The sequence below is a fragment of the Cuculus canorus genome, chromosome 4 (assembly GCF_017976375.1).
Source record: "Cuculus canorus isolate bCucCan1 chromosome 4, bCucCan1.pri, whole genome shotgun sequence".
NCBI classification, from domain to species: domain Eukaryota; kingdom Metazoa; phylum Chordata; class Aves; order Cuculiformes; family Cuculidae; genus Cuculus; species Cuculus canorus.
Genome location: NC_071404.1, coordinates 72,156,786 through 72,166,024, shown reverse-complemented (window position 1 = coordinate 72,166,024; position 9,239 = coordinate 72,156,786). Strand labels below are relative to the sequence as shown.

Genomic DNA, 9,239 nt, shown 5'->3' with positions numbered 1-9,239 from the left:
AATATGAAAGCAGAATCTGAGCAAAGGTTCTTTAGTTCTTGTTTTCCTTTGTTGAAGGCCATCATACTTTGTCACAACTTATTCTATAGCATTAAAGTGGTCCTTACCGGCAGCAGTTATCTGGCAGTGCAGCTATCATTTCCGTGATGATGCAACATCAAGCTCTGCTTCTAGAGCTGAAATTTGTCCTTGTAGTCTTGCATAAAATCTAAGCAGTGTGAGCAGTGCTGAAAATCTACATATCCTGTGTAGAACCTGGATGTCCCTGCTTGAATCATCTGGCTTAATCTTTCCTCCAGCTGCCATGACATGCTTACACTAGAAAAGGCTGACAGACACTGTCGCATTGCTCCATGCATAGAACAAAGAGGTGAGGTCTTCAAGTCAGTGAGAAAGATTAGTTTTCAGTCATAATGGCTCAAGTGTCATGGTTTTTAACAAGAATGCCTGCCAAAGAGGATAGAGCTGCTTTAGATGTAATGTAGAAGCTTCGGGATGACACAGATTCTCATAATTTCAATTAGTCCAAACAGCAAAGCTCTTACCAGAATTGCTGTGGCCTCGCTCCTCTCCATGCCTTTCCAACAATGGGATTTCATACTGTAAGGAGAAAAGGCTCTTCTGAAAGCAGCCTTACAAACGTAGCCTCAAACCTCCTTCCCAGAGTCCTCTCACGACTTCTGCATTGTCTCATTTACAAAGACCATCGTGCTGGGGATTAATGGTAGGTGAAGACTGCACACATTCAGCTATGAGTGAAAGGGAGCTGAGCAGGTTAGGCTACCAGTACAACTTACAGAAAATGAACAGCATGGATTTGCCCTGCCTTGTTATTAAAAACAAACAAAAAATCCAAACTAACTAGAACACTTCATTGTAACCCAGGCTGTCCATGAAAGAATGAGCAGAGATTTGTATAAGGCTAGAGACATTAATACAGTGCTATTTTAGATGGAAAATGTTTCTGTCTTACCTTTTCTCAAGCTCTTTGATTAAAACAATAAAAAGCAATAAAAGCGAATACCTTAACTTGCTGAGATCATGGAGAAAACAACTATTTTTCTTGAGAAAAATATATACTCCTAGTATGTATTTGTATTTTAGGACTGTTTAACTGTCTTTCTAAAAATAACAGGTGTTGACTACTCCTGCAGCCTATGTCAAATACTCAGATATAAGCAATTAACAGGTCTCCAGATTGTTCAGGGAGCGCAGCTGATATATCATACAAGAATGATTGGGTTTGGTTTTTAGAAGCAAAAATATTAGGCAGGAAAAGTAGGGCTTGCTGTATCTTTCATAATTTGCTGAGTTCTTTAGCTCTACTGTCCAAACATGAACAGTTGTGTTTAGCTGTCCTACTTCAAGCTGTAGTTTGGCCTCAACCTTGATTTTTGGGGATTTTGATATGTCATTGTTTATCACCCTACTTTATGCAGCAAGGAAGCATATTTACAGCCTCCTGACCCTTTGTTTTATGTCTCTAAGTACAAGATATAAATTTATGTGCATACCAGGAATCCCTATGCATCTAGTGAAATCCACATGTAACTTTCTGTTGCTCTATTCCATCATATTTTAACATGAACACATGGCTTTTATAATAGATCCTGCTCATAATTTGAGGCCCTCCTTTTTCTGTGATCCGGCCATGGGATGGATTTTTTATTAATAGGGCCCTAAGACTTTACACTTGACTTTGGAAAAAGAGCAAGCGCTGGTGCCAAAGTTTGAACTCTGTGCTCATTATAATGCAGTCTGTTGTGTCACACATTAAAAAATGTAATTCCAGAGTCTAGATCCTCAAATGGGCCTCAGTGGGCAGCAGCTTTACTGTGCATTTGACAGCATTGATCCTGGGCATGTTGCTAGCGACAACTTATGGCTCAAAGCCGATCTGTCAGTGTGCAAGAAATGGAATTTGGGTGATTTCTTCACTCAAATAAGTAGCGTGCTTTGGCAAAGAGCCTTAGTTTTAATCATTTAGCGTGAAGAACTTCCTTTTTGTCTCCTGTTGCATTCAGCTGTCTTCTAGTTCATTTTATTATAACAGATCCTTACCCATCAACTCCCATTTCCCTATTAGGGATGTCCCCACGATTATTTCAAGTAGGCCTGCATGTGCTGAAATTCAGAGAAATCGAGGAAATGAGGAATACTACCAAGTAAATATCACAAATATCTGGAATTGTCACTACACCTTTGATCAAAGAATCTTTTGACCTCCAAAGAAACATCGATGAAGTCTATTATCAAGTGCATTATGTAGTCATGAAGCAACTGTGTTCATCTTAAACATTAAGTAGGTATTGACACACCTTTCTAGAAACACTGTCATCCATAATTTCAGAATAAGTAACAGACAGATGTTCTTACAGAGGAAACTGAAACATGGAGAGTTAAGAAAAAAAACCAGGAAATCTTTTGGCACAGCTAAGATAATCCTTACCCAGGCTAGCCTAAAGTTACTCTGCATTGCCCTTGATATAGATTAAACTGTTTTACATAATTGAATAGAGTTAAATAGCTTTTCACATATTGAATGTACCACTGATCTTAGAGGATAGTCTGTGTGGTGCCTGAGCTGTGGAACATCATGAGCTAAATAAACATGTTGATAATAAATTAGGAAGAAGGCCTAGATCTTCTTTTAGGTACTTAATAAAGCTGGCCCTGGATTTTGTCTTGGAACATGTCATCCTCCTGCAATTATTTTGTGAGAAAACCATTTAAAAAGCACTTCTCCTATATGTTTTGGAAAAAGGGCTAAACTGACAGCTGCCAAAGTTGAAATTAACTAACAAATCATAAAAAGTTTGGGCATTACACACTCAGGCTTTACTGCACCAACCTGTCAATGCTTTGAAGGCTGCCTCAGAGGGACCGTTCCCAGAAGTGAGAGAGTCAATATCTTGGATATCCTAGAAGATGGTAGAGTGCCAATCAGTGCTAATTGTAGTGATGGTTTATTTCACATACACTCCCTAACTGCCAGCCAGCAGCAAGACCAAAACTATTGAATTGTTTAACTTAACCTTTATTATCTGTTTATCATTACATGATTTACAAGGTATGCATCATTTCAGCATCTGGACACACTTTACAATTACATGGACCAGAACTGAATCCACTGGCACTGTTAATATTGTTAAGCAGTGATTCTGTACCAGCATTGTTTCTATTGTCTTGTACACAATCTGAAACTGCTGGAAAGAAAGACTTTGTCCCAGGGTGCTGAAAGAATAGACAAGCAATTTTTTTCAGAACAGCAAAACAAGGCACTATGGGATTCAGTCCTTGCTTTTTTTTCCCCTGAGTTTTAGCATTAATAAAAGCACAATTCAAACTAATGAATCTCCTCTGTGAAGACTAAGAACAAAAAAAGACTCTGCCTTTCCATAAGGTTCAGAATGGAACAACTATTTTAATGCTTACATAGTACTAATTCCTTGACAGAAGACCATATGTCAGACATCAGAAATATCAGAAGTATCCCTGTACTGTAGATGCTTTTAGAGCAGGCAAACTTTTATACATACAATTAACAGATATTTCACTTCACCTTCAGAAATTTCTGTTCATGTTTCATAATAGCTCCTTAGTTTCACGTATTCTGAGAACTACAAAATTATACTGCCTGTAGCCACGGTGTTATGGAGCTCTGAAATCAAATAAGTACTGTTCTTAGACAGATTGGATGGGAGTCTACACTGAATCCTTTAAATTACGAGAGTAATTTTTTCTTTATGAATTAACCATTTTTGACTGGATATCATCTTGGATTACAGACATTTAGACATGTAAATAATTTTACACCCATATACCCAGTGGGTCCTTTCCAACGTAGTCATTCTATGATTCTATGATACTTTATCCTTGTATGTTGCCATTTTAGAACTTCATATACAGCAGATGTTACTGTTAAGGTTCATTTGCTGTCCTCAGAAAGCACTTAAATATGTTCTCTTTAAAAAATATCAATATTTCTCACAATTCCCTTTAAACCAAAACAAATAAAATATTTAATCTAAAAGGAAAACAAAATTCAAACCCACTGTGGTTTTTCATTAACTTACGAGAATCTAAAATGAGGAATTAATAGTGGAATTAGGCCAATCCATAGGATGTACTTTTGTCCTATGAATTTTTCATTTAATACCATGAATTGCAAATGGCAAGCTGATATCTGAGGCTGAAGCATATTCTAATACTGTCTTGTAACATCCCAAAATAGAGAACTAGCAATGAAGTGGAAAAGACAAGAATACCTGCAAAAGATGCTGAGTCCAGATTTCCAGTTATCTGTTTACAATGAAGAGAACGTCTGAAAGTGGATGAATTGAACAAGCCAGACTGAGACTGTGGATACGCAGCAGGGCTGGGGTGTCCACCATAGGTTAACCATGCCCATGTGCACAAGGAAGAGGAGTCGACTTCTCTGAGCTCTGCATCCCGACATCTCCCATTGACAGTAAAAGGTTTCTGATGAAACTTGCATCACATCAAAAAGCAGGTCAAAATAGGTCTCACCACTGTCTTTTTAAGCTCTGAAGTTGCATTTCCCCTGAGTCTCGACTGCTGGCTCAGATACTAGAGCTGTGTAGATGTAAATCTGGCAGCCACCATGCCTCAAGTTTTCTCTATCCTTTTTGCTGGCCTGCATTGTAAAAGAAAGCTTACAGTAACATAGCATTTCAAAAATTCACATGCTTCTTTTTTACTGTTGGGTGCAGAAGAAACTCTCATTTATCTCCCTTTGAAAACAATTTCCTAAACGGTTCTGAAAGTGTTTGGAGAGACATGAATTATCTCACCTGTTGTAGTACTTGTTTGCTACAGGGCTTGGGTTCTAGACTTGCTTTTAAAAATTATAACAGATAATTGTGTTTTGCCTTAATTTCATTGTCACTTTAATCACAAGAAGTACTTTGTAAAGTTCTTTGTATAGCTGTTATCTCATGCCAAATATACACAAGGATGAATATCCTCAAACTCTGCTTAAAAAATAAAGGCTGTGCATCAGTTAAATAAAATCGATGTCCACAATAGGAAAACTTACATCTCCTTATTCTTAGGGTAAACCTCGTTAGTAATGTCTACCTGAAAATAATAAGAAAAAAGTGAAATGGGTGTGCAAGTCCAAGTGTTTTGTATGACATAATATGGGTTGATAGAGACACACACACACATTTACAATCATATGAGACTTTCAAAGGCTCAGTTAAACAAGCATAATTCTACACAACCTGGCAAAACTTCTGGACATATTTTGCTTTCCAGAAATCCAGCTGATTCTGGTATTTTTTAGTGGGATGTGACTGCAACTAGGGAATTTGAGTAAATATTTATTTATGTACAATTACGTCATTTGATGGATGCTCTATTATTTTTGTGGCAGAAGGACTGATTAAAAGGAAAGTATAATGCATGAATGAGTGTATGACCTGTCACTGTTTTGTTTTTCTTACAGTGAAACAGAAACCCTCACCCACATCATGGAAATGTTCCACAGGGACTTGGTCTTAACATTACTGTATGTCCCCCGTCCTAATTTTTTCCTCAAAAATGGATTAAGCTCATTTTATATGTATAATTATAAATACATAAGATTTTTTTTTATAATTACGATCTTTCCTTATTAAGTATACTCTAAGAATTAGGGAAAATGTGTGCTTTATTAAAGCCATGTTTTACTAACAATATTTTGCAAGAGTTCAGATTACACACAGCACTATTCTTTACTCCTTTTTAAGGAGGTGCTGTAAGTTTGGAAAGCAACGTTTGCCCCATTTGAATCTTGGGTTGCTATGGAAAACTCACATTCCAATTCAATCGTGTTGTAAATAACATAAAAATGTGTGCAAATGGCTAGAGCGAAGGTTAAATTAGCCTCGTAAGTACCCATAACTTGGGGCAAGATGGTTTTTTCCCATCAAGTGTACTATTCCCGCGACTGTTTCCTGCACAGCCTCCATCTGTATCATGTGCACTTTTAACTGAGTTTTCTTACCCTTGGTTGTCCTGAAATTATTCTTGGCTCATGGACAGTTTCTGGATATGCTACAAAGGAGAATCTTTGGGCCTTGATAAAGATGAATTTTATGAAAAAGTAGACTCCAGACACTGTCCAAACCAAATGAATGCTTTCAGATACTACCTAATATCTCTGTAGGCAGTCAAGAAATTGCTCTCCCCTTATAGAAGACATAGATGAATGCTGTGGAGTAAAAGAAAGCACTGCAAACCCCATCAGCTCCACTAAAACCAGGGCTGCTAACAACACATCCAGTCTTCTCCATCTCTTCACCTGGTCATTCCCCTGATCTAATTCAAAACCGAAGGAATGTTTATCTTCCACAACTGAGAAGGGATTTGCGGTGTTTAAAAATCAGTTAGTAATAATAAAAGCGATCTCCAAGGAGATTAGCTTATTTACCTTTCTTGTACCATAGGTCAGCTTGTTTCGGCATGAATATATTTTTTTTGCTTCTTTGTCAATATTTACCACTTATCAGAAAGAACAATGATGTTTTGCAGCTAGTGTCATATTCATAGAACTATGAAAAAAAGTGTGTTATTTTTTGGCAAATATAAATGTACTCTGAAGAGGGAACAGATCATAATAATTATTATTGACCTGCCTGCGAGGTGGCAGAGATGAGAAGGCAGAAATTTGACTATGAAAAAATGCATCTTGGGGTCTCCAGTGCATTCATCACCCCAGTGGGCTTTTGTGCTCCTTTCATAAGTACAGTTATTTTATGCTAACAGCTCAAAGGCAGAAAATGAGGAAATATTTTTCCCAAAACATAAAGGAATCAAGTTATCAACAGATTACAGGAACAGCTAAGCACAGATCAGCAAAAATAATACTAAGTTTGAAGAGAAATTAATTATCTTATCTAATTTAGTGATTTCTAAGGCTCAGATTGCCTCATATACCTCTGTGTAGCCGAAAGACTGAGGCTGAACGACTCTTTTCAGGAGACAATGCTGGGAAACATGAGATCACATTCTTTGCTTCCTCTGCTTTTCTTTCTCTCCGTCTTTCGGGTTTCTCTTCCGAACAGGGTCCTGGAGATGCAGGGGCTCTTTCCTTGGCGGCTGGGCACAAAAGCAGTCTGCTGTGGAAAGCCAAAAGGAATCGAGCTAAGATGAGCAGGGCTTGACCTCATACCTCCTCCCATCTGGCTCTATCTGCGTTGCCCTGTGATCCTGCTCCTTCAGAGAGGTTTCCCAGGCTAAATAAATAATGTATATATTGGCTACAGAGAGACCGGAAGCCCAGAATTCCTGGGTTTTTTTTGGAATGATGATATTTTGAGACCTGTGTTTATGGTGTGCTGAAATTAAATATTTTATTTAATATCTATACACTGCGAATAATGTTTTTAAAGTTGCACTTCTGGAATAAGGAAACGTTATATCAAAATTAAACTATCATTAGATTATCTTTCCACAGTTTTCATTTTCTCTCATATTTTACTCTGCCATTTATAGCCTGTATTAGCAAAGGAAAAAGGATTCTTTTTCAAATAATTGTAACGATTTAAATGGTTTAAATTAATTCAAATAATTTTAAATATATCATGTGGCATGTGATGTGGAGTGCCATAATTTACAAATTCTCGCTTTTTTTACAGTTGAAGTGTAGTTAGTGAGAAAATTCTGTCCTTTTTGTGGTTGCATTTCAGGAAACAAAGTCCTTTTAGATCACCAACCAACCCAACACCAGTTACATGGGGAATCTTTCCCCGTTAAAAGTTACATACACTTTCCCCTGTCTCTCCTGCCCCATACTTCTTTTAACACCAATTTATGCAGGGGAGAAAAACTGCATCTGATCTGAGTGTTGCCTCGAGAAAAGAGAATAAAACATTGGGTGGTTGCCAGTTCTACTGTCTTGGAACAACTCCGGCTATGAAAATTCACACCACTATTATTGCTATAAAAAAAAATCCTTTTCTTAATATTGTCAAGACCTTTTCTTAAATCGTACTGATTTCAGGCTGACTGTCTTTTCCTTAACAATAATGGGTTTTAAACCTCTGAAGGTTTGACCATCTGCAGGAGCCGCTAGCTCTCGAAGCTGGGGGAAATAACAACAAGTGGACTTTATTTCCCATTATTTAATTTCAAAAATCTTGCACATGTGCTTAATTTAAAGTACGGGTGTGTTCTCAATGGAATCTATGGGAATACACAGATGACTAAAGGTAAGCAGATGTGCGAGTTGTAGGATCTGGGTCTGAAATTAAGACAAGCTTCAATAAGTGAAAGCTGCAACAGAAGGGGAAATCAAAGATGACAGAAGCAATAAACAGTACTGTGGAGCCGACCAAAGAAGCATGTGTATCATGACCGTCATCACACCACATTTCAAATTTAAGAAATAAACATAAAACCAAATTTCCAATCACAAATCATTTTCTCTTCTTAAAGGGAGATACCTACTGGCATAGGAGCCAAGTCTTGAGAATGGGACCAAATGAGGATAAAGCAGGTTTTCAGGCTGTTGGAAGACAGCATTTCAAATAGCGTGCTCACTATAACATAGAATAAAAACTAACCTCAAAATATTATAGACATATCTCCATGGCAGATATTATGAAATCAAAGAGCAGTTCGTTTAGAGATGACAAAAAAACCCAAGGAAAGGTGAATTTGAACATGTCATTTGAAACCAAGGACAGGAAGCGATCTCCTCTAGTGCTGTGAATGATGAGTTAGTGGGAGGATTCAGTAATGCGGTGACCTTAACCAAAGTGGTAAATTGGGAAAATTATCTTTGATAGCTGTATTTGAATGAGAATTAGATAAGGCAGTGAACAGAAGGTGACCATTTTCAAAGCCAAAAATGATAAGGGCATAGCTGAAGACCTCAGTTCTTTAAACAAGAAAGCAATAGTCTCAAAGATACTTAAAAAAAAATACAGCAGTATATGACTGAGGATGAATACAATAAAAATCACCAAAAAATTAACTTTTCTTTTGATTGGTTTGAAAATTATTCCTTGCCACTCATTTATCCATCAGATTCAATCTATGTATAACATATAATCTGAAGGAAAAATCCCAAATCAAACCAAAACAGAAAGTGAAACAAGAAGTACTAGAAATGTGATTACAATATTCCCTGATCCACAGCTTCATTTTTGATCATGATACTGGCTTGAGTGTTTTATGTAAGGCTCCCTGGTATCACAATGGTATGTCAGAGCTGAGGATGTACCTCCAGT

The 9,239-nt window shown here is 37.3% G+C and overlaps 1 long non-coding RNA gene across 2 annotated transcripts; it reads right to left on the bottom strand.

Annotated features, from left to right (window-relative positions):
* Nucleotides 1-445: 445 nt before the first annotated feature.
* Nucleotides 446-5,488, bottom strand: LOC128852151 (uncharacterized). 2 transcript variants are annotated; one of them, XR_008449809.1, is made up of 5 exons: nucleotides 5,060-5,488; nucleotides 4,269-4,657; nucleotides 3,563-3,661; nucleotides 2,852-2,921; nucleotides 446-749 (listed from the first exon to the last, which is right to left on the bottom strand). It is a non-coding gene; the product is annotated as an uncharacterized LOC128852151 (long non-coding RNA). The 2 variants fall into 2 exon arrangements; XR_008449808.1 differs by lacking the exon at nucleotides 3,563-3,661 and having other exon boundaries at nucleotides 452-749; nucleotides 5,060-5,478.
* Between the last annotated feature and the right edge of the window lie 3,751 nt (nucleotides 5,489-9,239).